This window comes from Lissotriton helveticus, chromosome 3_1 (genome assembly GCF_964261635.1).
Source record: "Lissotriton helveticus chromosome 3_1, aLisHel1.1, whole genome shotgun sequence".
In the NCBI taxonomy this organism is placed as follows: Eukaryota; Metazoa; Chordata; class Amphibia; order Caudata; family Salamandridae; genus Lissotriton; species Lissotriton helveticus.
This window is the reverse complement of record NC_136061.1, coordinates 1,497,473,780-1,497,486,878: the sequence shown is the minus strand read 5'-3', so window position 1 is coordinate 1,497,486,878 and position 13,099 is coordinate 1,497,473,780. Positions and strand designations below refer to the sequence as shown.

The 13,099-nt window shown below is 43.2% G+C and overlaps 1 protein-coding gene across 5 annotated transcripts in view; it reads left to right on the top strand.

Annotated features, from left to right (window-relative positions):
* TBCEL (tubulin folding cofactor E like) overlaps nucleotides 1-13,099 on the top strand; it is a 526,320-nt gene that overhangs the window by 450,569 nt on the left and 62,652 nt on the right. The window lies entirely within an intron of this gene.

The window sequence follows — 13,099 nt, the reverse complement described above, 5'->3', positions numbered from 1 at the left end:
AAGTAGGCAAGGCTGTATAAAGACAATGCCTTTTTTAGGTCTCGCCTAACGATGCAGCGCATGCGCTGTTCGTCTTGGCGAGACCTATTGTCGTCGTTTTTCTGACGGAAGGGGGACCGGATATGTGCACGCGTACGGACAGGGGATGTGCACTCCGTACGCGTGCACATCTGTCCCACGTCGTTTTCCAGGACAGCGCGCGAATGGCACGCTTTCACTTTCCCTCCCTCTCCCCCTTGATCTCCTCCCCGTCAGTCACTGCATGTAACAAGCATTACATTTCACAGGCCACTTTCAACGTTTACTCACACACCTAGGCTTATGAATTTCCAGCTTCATCTGTGCATTGAAAGGTCACAAGAGTGCGACCCTCCCTGCCTTCGATCATGTTAAAATCGCTGTGTCTCTTCCTGCTTCACCCGCAGCCACTCGCTCGCCGCCTCCTATAAGGACTTTTCTCACGGTGGCACAGCACACCGAAAGCGCTCTCCCCCTCAGTTGGCTGTTCTTCCCCACATGTGGCAGGGCAGTTCAAGTTGCTGCTATGTTGTGCTGTGTGTGCGGAGGAAGTGACACCCAGTTTTCCGCAGCCCTTGGAGAACTTGCAGCTCCACTCCCTGCAGCATATAACAGCTAGGAACGAGAAGAACTGCAACAAGCTCCGGGACGTTCTGGCCAAGCAGGTCAGTGCCACTCTACCCTCTTGCTAATGCAGACACACCCGCTTCCTGCCAACCTCAAGGACGACGTGCTCCAACATCTGGTCCCCTGCGCGTTTGTATGCAGCAGCCATTGAAATATTTTCTACACAGCAGCTACAATATTTGCAATTGGCATTCACTCACACAGAGATCAGGCTGCACATCTCTGTTCATATTACAGCTACTTTTTTTTTGTATGCAAACCCGATCCCTTTTAAAGAGAGCCTTTAAAAAAGAGTTAATGCCATGTTAATTTTGTATCTCATTTTACATCGTCTCTCCAATGCTGGGAAGCTGTTATGTAAAAAATGTTCTTTTGCCAGTTCCTCGTTCTGTCACTTAATGGTAGCGATATCACGTCAGTTGAAAAAAATAAAAAGACAAATATGTGAACTTCAAACACCAAGTGTTCCGTTCTGTACTGCAGCATCAAAGCACCCCTTTTCTTTAAACAGAGACTTTTTTTGGGTATTCCCCTTTAGACAGTAGTCCTGCTGTGCACTACTTGAGATATTAGATGAACGTTTATTTATCTGGAATAGTAGGAAACATGCATAATCGTATCCAATAACTTTGTAGTCTATTGCTTTTCTAAACATTTGTCTTGAGCAAGTCTCATATTCTGCATGTTACTGTAGTCGGCAATATTCAGTGTCAGTAGAAGACTATTGTATTTTATTACTTTGGCATTTAATGCCTCCAGTTTGTCCTCAGGCAAGCATGTATTCCTGAATCACATAGCATGGGCCAGTGTGTAGTAACTGTATAGCACTTCAATCCCTGTTTTTTAGGGCTCGCCTTTTCCCATTCCGCAGGAATGGAAAAGGAGAGAATTCTAGTGGTCAAAATACTCGTCAAACTATGGCTTTTTCGGTGCGGTTTTCTTCGAGTTCATGTGAATCACGTGACCAAACAAGCACGCGCATCAAAGGCATCAGCCTCCCTCCCTCCTAATTGCATTTTTTCACGCCCGCCACCACATCAAAGGGCTTCTCCCAGCGTGCGCTCTGCGGCTTCTCCTCCCCTAATTATTCATGGCTGGCAGGCCGTACTTTCAGTTTCCCGGCCGCTCTTGTTTTCCTACCCTTTGTGTCTCCAAGATAACTTGCTATGCTAGAAATGCATCGGGATTGATGTAACAATACATAAATGTTACAACAATGCTTCAAATACAAAACTGCAGTCATATTCCTTGTTAGTGTTGTAACATTTCTGAAACACTAAACATATGTGCATTTATTACACGTTCTCTTGAAGTATTGCCACAGTGACACTGTCTGGAAGAATGCGGTATAAAGTGATCTTTACACTCACAGCTTCCTTTACAAATAACCATTTGCTTCTCCGTTTGTAGCAGAGAATAATAATACATGCCATATATAACGCTTTATATCGTGGAACTCCAATTGCCCTAACTCAAGCAAATGCGAGACCTATTACATTTCCAATGCTTGTTTTGGTAGGCACTGGGAGATTTAAGTGATTTGCCCAGAATCACAAGATGTATTTCTCTCTTCACTCTACCACCCAATTATCTCTCCAACTTTAACAACCTACCTCTAAACTCTCTCGCTCTCACTCTACCTTTCTCTATCTCTCGATCTCATTCTCTCTCTCTTCACTCTACCGCTCACTGAAATATGCAAAGAACTCTGTTTCTCCAACTTTACCAACCTACCTCTAAGCTCTCTTTCTCTCTTTCTACCTTTCGCTAACTCTCTCTCATTCGCTCTCTCGTCACTCTACCTCTCACTTAAATATGCAAAGAACTCTATCTCTTTATGCCATCTCTCTCTCGCTTTCTATCACTTTTGCACTGGCGCTCTCGCTCACATGAGTAAAACACAATTCCATTACAACGTTTATAGCTCTTTACTCTAAAAAAAAATGCGAGACCTATTGCATTGCAAATGCTTGTTGCCAGAGGGGGCAGTTAAAGCTAAGATGAGACATGGGCAAAGAAATTTCTAGCTTCCAGGGTAGGTTAGAAGCTAGCGAAATTGCAATCCTGTGCAGCAGACGAAGCTCACGAATGGAGAACTGCATGGGTGCTACAGTTCAGTGCAAAACATTCCAGCGGCATGATGGTTATGTGAACAGATGCTTGTGATCATTTTGACAAAGTGAACTTGTAAAAAGAAAATCTCAACATTATTGTTTAGCATTATTATAGGCAATGGTGTGTTCTCAATGAAGAGATTTGGAGACCACTGGTATAGGTCTATTACTTGAGAAAATGCCTCGCTAAAGAAATTTCTGAAATCATTGAATGCTGATTTCATACCACATTGCACATGAGAAAGCGGAGGGAGCAGAAACTTACTTGGAAGCAGTAAACGAATGTGGCTATGGAGTAAAAAGGAGATCATGGCGAACTGTTGAAATAAAAGAGAGGACTGGTGTGAACAACCATTAGAATTGTTAATTTTAAATGTTAATTGTCCGCTAACCTAACCTACAGGAAAAAAATACTGTGGAAAGAGTCAAAATAGTAATAGCAGTCTTATTTATAAATGCTGTCTATTTTAGGGTGACTTAATTGAATAAAAATGTTATATAATCGGCCAATAGTTTAGGTGTACAGATTAAAGAGATGTTGTCCTTCCACAAAGGATGGCAGTACATGCATGATAGTAGTTATTGTGGATTAATCTACCTGTAGTACCAAGTTTGCACTGCCTGTGGTGTTCCTTTGAGGTGAGGAAATCTGTGAGGTAGCACAGACATAGGTGTCTGCTTTCAAGGGGGGATGATGAGGGGGAATACCCTGTGGGTATAACATCTGTAGGGGCAATATGAAAGGTTCATCCTGTGAATGTTTTTTTAACAGGTGGGAAGGTCTTTAAATGGCCCGTTGAGTCCTCATTTAAGAATGCTTCTAGGAAATTGTGTTGAAAGAGGTCAATATGAGTTTGTACCAGGCTTGCCGGAGGCAGGGAAGTTGGTCGAGAGGTGAGCGTGTGTAATTGAGGCAAAAGTGATGGCAGGGGGTGGGATTTCCCATAACTCATGACCAACTTTGGAAGAGTTGGTGGGGAGGGGGGGGACATAATGGGCTCCGATATGTTGCTGCGAAGCGTGAATGACCGGTTCTTAGAAAGCCTCTAATGCCACCTGCTACGTGTGTTAGCATACTGAAATGTTAATGCCATTGTTGCTGGTGGGACTGTTGGTAAAATATGAAGAGTATGCTTTCTTATCTGGAAGCTAATGGTTTCTAAATAGGACGATTGTATCTCGGTGCTATTGTGAGAGCAGGGCAGCAGCCGGTATTTGGACACTCGGAGCTAATGAAGGCATGCTTTGTCTGCCAGGCCTGAGGATACCCATGGGGGTTGCCCAGGTTACCTGTTACCTCAGCAAACAGAGGTCCCCTTGTGTGATGGAACATTCTTACATTAAACAAATTTCCCCCGGGTCCCAGGTCCTGCCAGGCTCCATCATCTGCAGACAGCCACAGTGGCACAGTATTGATCACATGAAGCTCCTTCCGAAGAGGGAACAAAAAGCGCATTCTCTGCAGCCCAGCACTCGAGGCCCTGAAATGCTACCTGTCCAAGCAGCTCTAGCTTTTTGTCATTTCAATGACTTGCTGATATGCTTTGCCTTGTCGCTACTTTCCCAGCCCAGCAGAGGAAGGGACCATCCCTTCATTTTGCTCTCGGAGATTCTAAGATACTCTCTTGTGTAACAAGGATACAAGTATAGGAGCAGAGAGTGATCAGCGCAAGAGGCTAATGATAGAGGATGGGTGTTGCATAGTCGCTGGCAGGTTTCCTTGTTTTATAGGTACTTTACGCTCATTGAGTAGGTTGAGTAACATAAAGAGCTGACTGACACAAATTAAAGATTGGTTTGGAAGGTGGCACTTAGGACTGGGGGCAGTTTGGGGTGCATAAACAAAATGAGGGTGCTAAATAAATTGGCACAGTGCAGTATGAGAATGCAGGCACCGATGTGCCATTGTCTCCTATGTCGTTATTGGTTAACTGTACATTCTTGAGCACATCTCAGAATCCTGAACGTTTAGAGTTCTGTTTACCAAAGCTTCTGTGTGATTCTTTCATGCAATTTGGGAATCTATCCAGGATTTGACAAGAAAAACTTTTAATTGATTGTCCTTTTATTGCATCGTGTTTTTGTGGCATTTCTTTTGCAGTCTCGTTTTTGTGATTTGCACAATTTGTGTTCCAAATCTACTTTATATTAAATGTTGTTTATTTAAGTTTTTATAGTATGCGTGAAATGGTTGAATTATTTGTTTGGCCTCGGTTGAAGATCCAACTCCCAAATGACCCTGGCATCTGCTATTGAAAGTCATGATGCACCTTTTTGAGCTTTCGTTTCGACGTCTACTCAAACTACAAACACGTGAGGATGCAGTTTTAATTGCCGTTACTGCAGCAACCGCTTAAGTGAGATCTTGGGCTTTGCTATCGGGCATGCATTCACTAGTCCATCAAAGTCTCGTCATCCAAAGAACGGCGCCCAGCTTCTTGCCTTCGGGGTTGTCATAATCCCTCTTAAAAGAATTGCTTCCCATACATACATCTTTCATTTGGGCGTCGTGTTTCAAGGTAGTAGAGATACTTTTCTGAAACTGCGATTCATTTTCTGTTCTATGTTTCCATGGTTACTTCACTCTGTGAAATAGTAGCAAACTTGACTGTGAATGTCTTGGGTCTTACTCTGTTAGACCAAATTCAGCATTTCATCGCAGTGGTCGATATCTACCGGGATGCTCTATGATTATCTGCATATGTTCATCTGACGTTGCTGTGTAGATTCTGATACCAAGACTGATCCTAGTTTTAGCTGGGGAGGCAGATCATTTCCTCTTATATTTTATTTTCAGTCTCGACCTTCATGGCCTTCGGGCTCTCTACTCTATGCATTTTGCGGACCTACACAGAGAATGTAATATTTAGTACAGAGTGGCAAGAATGCATATTTCTGAATTATATCCTCAAGCTGGTGTCTCTTATCTGCCACATTAATAACATCTTAGCGTGCTTCCATTTGTCTCCTGTCTAGTGGCCTTTTCATCTTATTTGACTAAATAGTCCATAATTACAATTGTCAGTTAGACCTCACGCAGGTGGAAAGGGTTTCTTCAAGATTTAAATTTATGGTGATGGGGAGACTTTGTTTGTATCAGAAAAACAATCCATACGGTAATATTGGCTTGCGTATGGAACTATAGCTGCTTTTGTACACTTAGGGTTTCTAATTGGAGTGCTTATTAGCTGTAATTCACATATTCATTTTCGGATCCCCTTTATTTGCATCTGTAGATTTTTTGTTGTTCTTTGGCAACCATACATACGTAACTATCACATTGACAAGTAACATGGCAGGATATGCAGAAGACTGGAGTCCTGTCAATTTAACAGCTCGATGTGTTAAGGGCGTCCTCACCTCCTCCATTCCTCAGAGAGCTGCGAGGCAGCATCAGACCGTTTTCTATTTGGTACTTAAATGGTTTTCCATGGAGAACTAATGCTCCTGGGTAGTGTACCAGACCCCAAACTGTTGGACTACTTCATGCAGTTTAATTCAGGGACATTCATGAAACCAAATGATTTCTCAAGCATATGTAAAATAAGCATTGGCAAAACCAATAGGTCCTGCTTATGCGAAAGCTATTAGCTTTGGCAATTTGTGTTAGCCCTTATGTACACCAGCATAGCTGCTGTTCAGCATGGCTAAATGTTATTGGCGTGGATTAGCTTGGTAGATTGGGGTGGGGTAGATTACATTTGTTTACATTGGGATAGATTTGGGGTAAATTGGGGTGGAGTAGGGTAGATTGTAAATTGGGACAGAGTGGGGTAGATGTGGGTGGAATGGGGTAGATTGGGGTACTGGGCATAGATTCTGAAATTCCTGGGGCAAGCTCTACCCACTAGATTGGTGACCAACCAAGCCTACATATTAAATACAAGAACAGTTTTCGTAGGGAGTTAAAATTATCATGACATTTCCAATAGACGGATGCACTCCAACAAATAACTTTATTGTGGAAATCTTATTCCAAGTTCCTTGTTTATACTTCTGAAAACAGTACAATTTCAAAAACAAATTTTTTATACGTCCTAGTCTAATGACAAGACATTCTCAGAAAATACTTTGGAACTCATAGTTATCAAAACAGACTAAAGTCAATCGTTATCCAAAGCCGGTGTAGGCAATGTTGTAATGTGTTTTCACACAAAATATTAAAAATGTACTTATTTTCCACTCTTGTTTTCAGTCAAAACGTGTTTTGGGGAGATACTTGCAGCTTCTTTATGGCTGAAATAACGAAAATAGAAAGGCTAATTACATATATATCATGACATTCTTGGTCATTCTCACAAACACTCAAATGGGCATGTTGTATGGCTACGTAGACCATGCACATCATAGTCAAAATTGGAGTAGCAGTCTTCATGGCTACTTGGAAGGACTCAGAGGAAGGCCCTCTTCACTGAGAGTCCTTATTTTTGCCAATAAGGCACCCCAAGAACACTGGCTCATTTTGGATACCATTTCTCTTTAATCTACGTTAAATAAGCTAAAATTCAATTACATGAAACTAGGTATAGATGTTCTCACCAATTTTTGTCATACACTCTCTCATCAAAACAGGTTTATTTCTCTTCAATGATATCCTTTCTTTAGGGTCAAATAATCCATACATAAGTTTACAAAGGTCTAGATATAGAGATAGAAAGAATGGAGTCAGTTTAAATACACTAAACAGTATCTTAATTACATTCAGATGTGTCCTGAGAGTCGTCCCCCTAAACACAACAATCTTCCCGACGGGTCTTTATCTTCACTCAGCGTCCGAATTCAATGTAACTACTAAAACAGCACCCTTATCCATTTCCACATATTTAGCCTGTGTGACCACTGTGTCTAATCACTATGTAAATTACTACTCCCATTGCCACTTACCCTTCAATATAATGAAGACTGGATTGGTGCATGTAGATTGGTTTGAAGTGGTTCGATTGGAGTGGAGTAGATTTGAGTGGAGTAGATTGGATTGGAATGGAATGGATTGGAGTAGATTGGATTTTATTGGAGTAGATTGGATTTTATTGGAGTAGATTGGATTTGGGTGGAGTAGATTGGATTGTGTGGAGTAGATTTGGATTGGATTGGTGTGGAGTAGATTTGGATTGGAGTGGAGTAGATTTGGATTGGAGTGGAGTGGAGTAGATTTTGATTGGATTGGAGTGGAGTAGATTTTGATTGGATTGGAGTGGAGTAGATTTAGATTGGAGTGTAGTAGATTTGGATTGGAGTGTAGTAGATTTGGATTGGAGTGGAGTAGATTTGGATTGGAGTGGAGTAGATTTGGATTGGAGTGGAGTAGATTTGGATTGGAATGGAGTGGAGTAGATTTGGATTGGATTGGCGTGGAGTAGATTTGGATTGGAGTGGAGTGGAGTAGATTTGGATTGGAGTGGAGTGGAGTGGAGTAGATTTGGAGTGGAGTGGAGTAGATTTGGATTGGAGTGGAGTAGATTTGGATTGGAGTGGAGTAGATTTGGATTGGAGTGGAGTAGATTTGGATTGGAGTGGAGTAGATTTGGATTGGATTGGATTGGAGTGGAGTAGATTTGGATTGGAGTGGAGTAGATTTGGATTGGAGTGGAGTAGATTTGGATTGGAGTGGAGTAGATTTGGATTGGAGTGGAGTAGATTTGGATTGGAGTGGAGTAGATTTGGAGTGGAGTGGAGTAGATTTGGAGTGGAGTGGAGTAGATTTGGAGTGGAGTGGAGTAGATTTGGATTGGAGTGGAGTGGAGTAGATTTGGACTGGAGTGGAGTGGAGTAGATTTGGATTGGATTGGAGTGGAGTGGAGTGGAGTAGATTTGTATTGAAGTGGAGAGGAGTAGATTTGGATTGAAGTGGAGTGGAGTAGATTTGGATTGGATTGGAGTGGAGTAGATTTGGATTGGATTGGAGTGGAGTAGATTTGGATTGGATTGGAGTGGAGTAGATTTGGATTGGAGTGGAGTGGAGTAGATTTGGATTGGAGTGGAGTGGAATAGATGGGGAGTGGAGTTGACTAGATTTGGAGTGGAGTGGAGTTGATTTGGAGTAGATTTGGATTGGAGTAGATTTGGATTGGAGTGGAGTAGATTTGGATTGGAGTGGAGTAGATTTGGATTGGAGTGGAGTGGAGTGGATTTGGATTGGATTGGAGTAGATTTGGATTGGAGTGGAGTAGATTTGGATTGGAGTGGAGTAGATTTGGATTGGAGTGGATATATACAGTAGATTGGGGTGGGGTATATGAGTGAGGGGTAGATTGGGGAGGGGTAGATGAGTGAGGTGTAGATTGGGGTGGGGTTGATCAGTGAGGGGTAGATTGGGGTGGGGTTGCTCAGTGAGGGGTAGATTGGGGCAGATTGGGGTGGAGTAGATTAGTGAGGGGTAGATTGGGGCTGATTGGGTTGGGTGGAGTGTTGTAAATTACAGTGGTATAGATTTGATGGAATAGGATAGATTTGGGAGCAGGGGGATAGATTGTAGTTGAGATTTGGGTGCAGTGTGGTAGATTGTGGTATATTGGATTGGAAAGGAAGGGGGTAGATTGTAGTGGATTGATTGGGATTGGAGTGGAGTGGAGTAGATTGGGATTGGAGTGGAGTGGAGTAGATTGGGATGGGATTGGAGTGGAGTAGATTTGGATTGGAGTGGAGTAGATTTGGATTGGAGTGGAGTAGACTTGGATTGGAGTGGAGTAGATTTGGAGTGGAGTATTGGAGTGGATAGATTTGAATTGGATTGGATTGGAGTGGAGTAGATTTGGATTGGAGTGGAGTGGAGTAGATTTGGATTGGAGTGGAGTAGATTTGGATTGGAGTGGAGTAGATTTGGATTGGAGTGGAGTAGATTTGGATTGGAGTGAGTAGGTTTGGATGAGTGGAGTAGGTTTGATTGAGGGGAGGTTTGGATTGGAGTGGAGTAGGTTTGGATTGGAGTGGAGTAGGTTGGATTGGAGTGGAGTAGGTTTGGATTGGAGTGGAGTAGGTTTGGATTGGAGTGGAGTAGGTTTGGATTGGAGTGGAGTAGGTTTGGATTGGAGTGGAGTAGGTTTGGATTGGAGTGGAGTAGGTTTGGATTGAGTGGAGTAGGTTTGGATTGGAGTGGAGTAGGTTCGGATTGGAGTGGAGTAGGTTCGGATTGGAGTGAGTAGATTTGGATTGGAGTAGAGTAGATTTGGATTGGAGTGGAGTAGATTTGGATGGAGTGGAGTAGATTGGATTGGAGTGGAGTAGATTTGGATTGGAGTGGAGTAGATTTGGATTGGAGTGGAGTAGATTTGGATTGGGGTAGAATAATGAGGTGTAGATTGGGGTGGGTAGAATAGTGAGGTGTAGATTGGGTGGGTAGATTAGTGAAGTGTAGATTGAGGTGGGGTAGGTTAGTGAGGTGTAGATTAGGGCTGATTGGGTGGGGTGGAGTGTTGTAGATAAAAGTGGTGTATTTGATGGAATGGATAGATTTGGGAGCAGTGGGGTATTTGTGGTAGATTGGATTGGATTGGGAGTGCAGTAGATTTGAATTGGAGAGGAGATGATTTGAGTGGAGTGGAGTTGATTTGGATTGGATTGGAGTGGAGTTGATTGGAGTGGAGTAGATTGGGATTGGAGTGGAGCAGATTGGATTGAGTGAGCAGATTGGATTGGAGTGAGTGGAGTAGATTGGGATTGGAGTGGAGTAGATTGGGATTGGAGTGGAGTAGATTGGATTGGAGTGGAGTAGATTTGGGATTGGAGTGGAGTAGATTGGGATTGGAGTGGAGTAGATTGGATTGGAGTGGAGTAGATTGGGATTGGAGTGGAGTAATTGGATTGGAGTGGAGTAGATTGATGGAGTGAGTAGATTGGGATTGGAGTGGAATTGTTAGTGGAGTAATTGGATTGAGTTGGAGTAGATTGGGATTGGGAGTTGGAGTAGATTTGGATTGGAGTGAGTAGAAGAGTGGAGTGGAGTAAAGTATAGTGGATTGGAGTAAAGTAGAGTGGAGTGGAGTATAGTAGAGTGAGTGGAGTAAAGTAGAGTGAGTAGAGTAGAGTTGGAGTGAGTGGAGTAGATTTGGATTGGAGTGGAGTAGAAGAGTGGAGTGGAGTAGAAGAGTGGAGTGGAGTAGAAGAGTGGAGTGGAGTAGAAGAGTGGAGTGGAGTAGAAGAGTGGAGTGGAGTAGAAGAGTGGAGTGGAGTAGAAGAGTGGAGTGGTGTAGAAGAGTGGAGTGGAGTAGAAGAGTGGAGTGGAGTAGAAGAGTGGAGTGGAGTAGAAGAGTGGAGTGGAGTAGAAGAGTGGAGTGGAGTAGAAGAGTGGAGTGGAGTAGAAGAGTGGAGTGGAGTGGAGTAGAAGAGTGGAGTGGAGTTGAAGAGTGGAGTGGAGTTGAAGAGTGGAGTGGAGTAGAGAGAGTGGAGTGGAGTAGAAGAGTGGAGTGGAGTAGAAGAGTGGAGTGGAGTAGAAGAGTGGAGTGGAGTAGGAAGAGTGGGAGTGGAGTAGAAGAGTGGAGTGGAGTAGAAGAGTGGAGTGGAGTAGAAGAGTGGAGTGGAGTTGAAGAGTGGAGTGGAGTAGAAGAGTGGAGTGGAGTAGAAGAGTGGAGTGGGAGTAGAAGAGTGGAGTAGATTTGGATTGGAGTGGAGTAGATTTGGATTGGAGTGGAGTAGATTTGGATTGGAGTGGAGTAGAGTAGATTGGATTGGAGTGGGAGTGGAGTAGATTTGGATTGAATTGGAGTGGAGTAGATTTGGATTGAATTGGAGTGGAGTAGATTTGGATTGAATTGGAGTGGAGTAGATTTGGATTGAATTGGAGTGAGTGGAGTAGATTTGGATTGAATTGGAGTTGATTTGGATTGAATTGGAGTGGAGTGGAGTAGATTGGGATTGAATTGGATTGGAGTGGAGTAGATTTGGATTGGATTGGAGTGGAGTGGTGTAGTTTTGGTTGTGGTGTGGTGTTGGAGTGGTGTAGAAGAGTGGTGTGGAGTAGATTTGGTTTGGAGTGGGATGTAGAGGAGTTGATTTGGATTGATGTGGAGTAGATTTGGATGGAGTGGAGTTGAGGAGTTAGTTGTGGATTGGTGTGGAGTTGAGGAGTAGTTTTGGATTGGAGTGGAGTAGAGGAGTAGTTTGGATTGGAGTGGAGTTGAGGTGTTTGTAGGTTGGGAGTGGTGTAGAGGAGTAGATTTGGTTTGGAGTGTGTGTAGATGGTAGGTTTGGTTTGGTAGTGGGTAGTGGAGTAGATTTAGATTGGGGTTGGAGTGGGTAGGTGTGAGTGGAGTGTGGATTGGTGTGTGGAGTAGTGTGGTGGTGTGGTGTAGATTTGGATTGGATTGGAGTAGTTTTGGTGTGGTGTAGTTTGGTGTGGTGTAGATTGATTGTGGTGGTAGATTTGGATTGAGTGGAGTAGATTTGATTGGATTGGAGTGAGTAGTTTTGGATTGTATTGGAGTGTGTGAAGTAGATTTGGATTGAATTGGAGTGGAGTAGATGGGGATTGAATTGGAGTGGAGTAGATGGGGATTGAATTGGAGTGGAGTAGTTTGGGATTAAATTGTAGTAAGTAATTTGATTGGAGTGGAGTAGATTTGGATGGAGTGGAGTGGAGTAGATTTGGATTGGATTGGAGTGGAGTAGATTTGGATTGGAGTGGAGTAGATTTGGATGGAGTGGAGTGGAGTGGAGTAGATTGGATTGGAGTGGAGTGGAGTGGAGTAGATTTGGATTGGAGTGGAGTGGAGTAGATTTGGATTGGAGTGGAGTGGAGTAGATTTGGATTGGAGTGAGTGAGTAGATTTGGATTGGAGTGAGTGAGTAGATTTGGATTGAGTGGAGTGAGTAGATTTGAGTGGTGAGTGAGTAGATTTGGATTGGAGTGGAGTAGATTTGGATTGAGTGGAGTAGATTTGGATTGGAGTGGAGTAGATTTGGATTGGAGTGGAGTAGATTTGGATTGGAGTGGAGTAGATTTGGATTGGAGTGGAGTAGATTTGGATTGGAGGTGGAGTAGATTTGGATTGGAGTGGAGTGGAGTAGAATTGGATTGGAGTGGAGTAGATTGAGGTGGGGTAGAATAATGAGGTGTAGATTGGGGTGGGGTAGAATAGTGAGGTGTAGATTGGGGTGGGGTAGATTAGTGAAGTGTAGATTGGGGTGGGGTTAGATTAGTGAGGAGTAGATTGGGGCTGATTGGGGTGGGGTGAGTGTTGTAGATAAAAGTGGTGTATTTGATGGAATGAATAGATTGGGAGCAGTGGGTAGATTGTGTAGATTGGATTGATTGGAAGATTGGATTGGAGTGCAGTAGATTTGAATTGGAGTGGAGTTGATTTGGAGTGGAGTGAGTGGAGTTGATTTGGGTTGGAGTGGAAGTT